Consider the following 2274-nt stretch of genomic DNA (forward strand, 5'->3'; position numbering starts at 1 on the left):
CATAGTTGACGAGACAGGTTGTTTAAAAAAAAAAAAAAAGACAACCTAAAAAAGGATGTTCGTTTATTTGAAAAGGGTTGACAACCGTTTTGTCTGACGAGATATTTCTGAATAATGGCTTGAATGAGTGAGTTGCTTGTATGCAAATTATTTTTGCAAGGTAATGTTTATGTTAATTTAACATTGTTCATTTATTTTTCATTATCAGTTAAGTTCAACTCAAGTTAAGCTCAAATTAAGTTAACTTTTAATGAAGTGAGGTATTTGTACACAAGATGTTTTTACAAGATTATATTTACATAAATTTAATATCTGTCAATTTATTCATCATTATCAGTTAAGCCCAAGTTAAGTTAAGCTAAGCTAAGTTAAGCTAAGTTAAGCTTGAATTAATTTAAGTTAAGTTATACTTTGATTGACTGAGGTACAATATTTTGGCAAGATTTTATATATACTTACTATTATTACATCTTTTGATTTATTTTTCATTATCACTTAAGTTACACTTGAGGTAAGCTTAAAAATTCTGCTTAAGTTATTAAGTTAATTTAACTTAAGCTTTGAGTAGTATGTTCATTTGTCTGTCTGTCTGTCACGATTTCTCCTAAAAACCTATGAGTGGAATTTCACCAAGATTTTATCAAAAGGTTGAACCTTTGTCTAGGTAACAACTGGTTGAATTCTGTGTAAGTTTAAGACACTAAGACACGCTCGATTAGCTGGCCTCTCTCTCTCTCTCTCTCTCTCTCTCTCTCTCTCTCTCTCTCTCTCTCCCCTACTAGGGAGTTTTATTTTAGAGGAAGCAATTAAAGGAAGACAAATTGTACTACGACAGTGTAGCAATAGCTTGGAGAAATATTTGCCCAGCTATTTCTCACTCAATATATATATCTCTCTCTCTCTCTCTCTCTCTCTCTCTCTCTCTCTCTCTCTCTCTCTCTCTCTCTCTGTAGGTACCTTGGTGAGTTGTACACGTAACTATATAGCTATAAAAAAAATGTTCAGTTTTGGATAAAACATTTTGAATAATTCTAGGTCTCTTGTTTTACTTGAATTGAGAGAGAGAGAGAGAGAGAGAGAGAGAGAGAGAGAGAGAGAGAGAGAGAGAATTTACAAAAATATCCACTTGTATCGCAAATATATCCTCAAGTATATATAGAGATATCCTAAAGATACAACACAATAAAGTGCCTATAAATATTCTTATAGCTTTGTCGCATGTAGTATATGAAGATGAATATGTAGATTTTTCATCTATAAAAATCCTTCTAACTAAATCGCAAATATATTCTAGAGGATATATAGAAATATATATGAAGCATCTATAGAAATTCATTTCAGTTTTGTTTCCAACTTAACTTGATTTTCATAGTTTATAACATAAATAGAATATATATATATATATATATATATATATTATATATATATATATAGAAAACACTATAAAAAGTTCCTTCTAGCTTTATCCGGAATATATAAAAATTATTATATGGATTATATAAAAAAACATCTAAAAAAATCCTCAATTATTTTCTAGAGAACACACACACATACACACACACACACACACACACATATATATATATATATATATATATATATATATATATACATATATATATATATATATATATATATATATATATAATAATATATATATATATATATAGAAAGCATCTATAAAAGTCCTTCTAGCTTTATCCCGAATATATAAAAATGATTATATGGATTTATATGAAAAAAAAAAACATCTTAAAAAATCCTTCCAGCTGCTTTCCAGCACAGATATACTATCACACCTTAGCCTCTGGAACCTGGAACCAGTTGCCTATCAGATCAACTTTCCAGGGAAGAATTCTTCCCAGGAGCCAATCTTCTTCTCTCAGGTCAAACAGAACTTTCAAAAGCAGGAGGTCAAGAGAGGTTGCCAGAGGAGGTGGGAGGGACCTCGAAGAGGTTATGGGTAGGTCAGGCGAGAGGTTGATGAGGTAGAGTTGCTGGAAATTCTGAAACAAGAGTAGGTAGGTTTGAAGAGCAATATACCATAAGCAAACTCACAGTGAGATTCAGAGGTTCCGGCAGATTAAGAGACACCTCTTGATGAGGTTGTAAGATGTTACGAGGTACCTCTTGGAGAAGAGGTAAAAGAGGTCATGGTGGTGGTGTTGGATAATGGTGGGGGAGAAAGGAGAAGCAATTGTTTGAGGTGACCTATCATGCACAGCCTGACACTAGGTGCCTTTATCTTTGAAAATCCCACAATTGGGGAAGGTT

This window comes from Macrobrachium nipponense, chromosome 30 (genome assembly GCF_015104395.2).
Source record: "Macrobrachium nipponense isolate FS-2020 chromosome 30, ASM1510439v2, whole genome shotgun sequence".
NCBI classification, from domain to species: Eukaryota; Metazoa; Arthropoda; class Malacostraca; order Decapoda; family Palaemonidae; genus Macrobrachium; species Macrobrachium nipponense.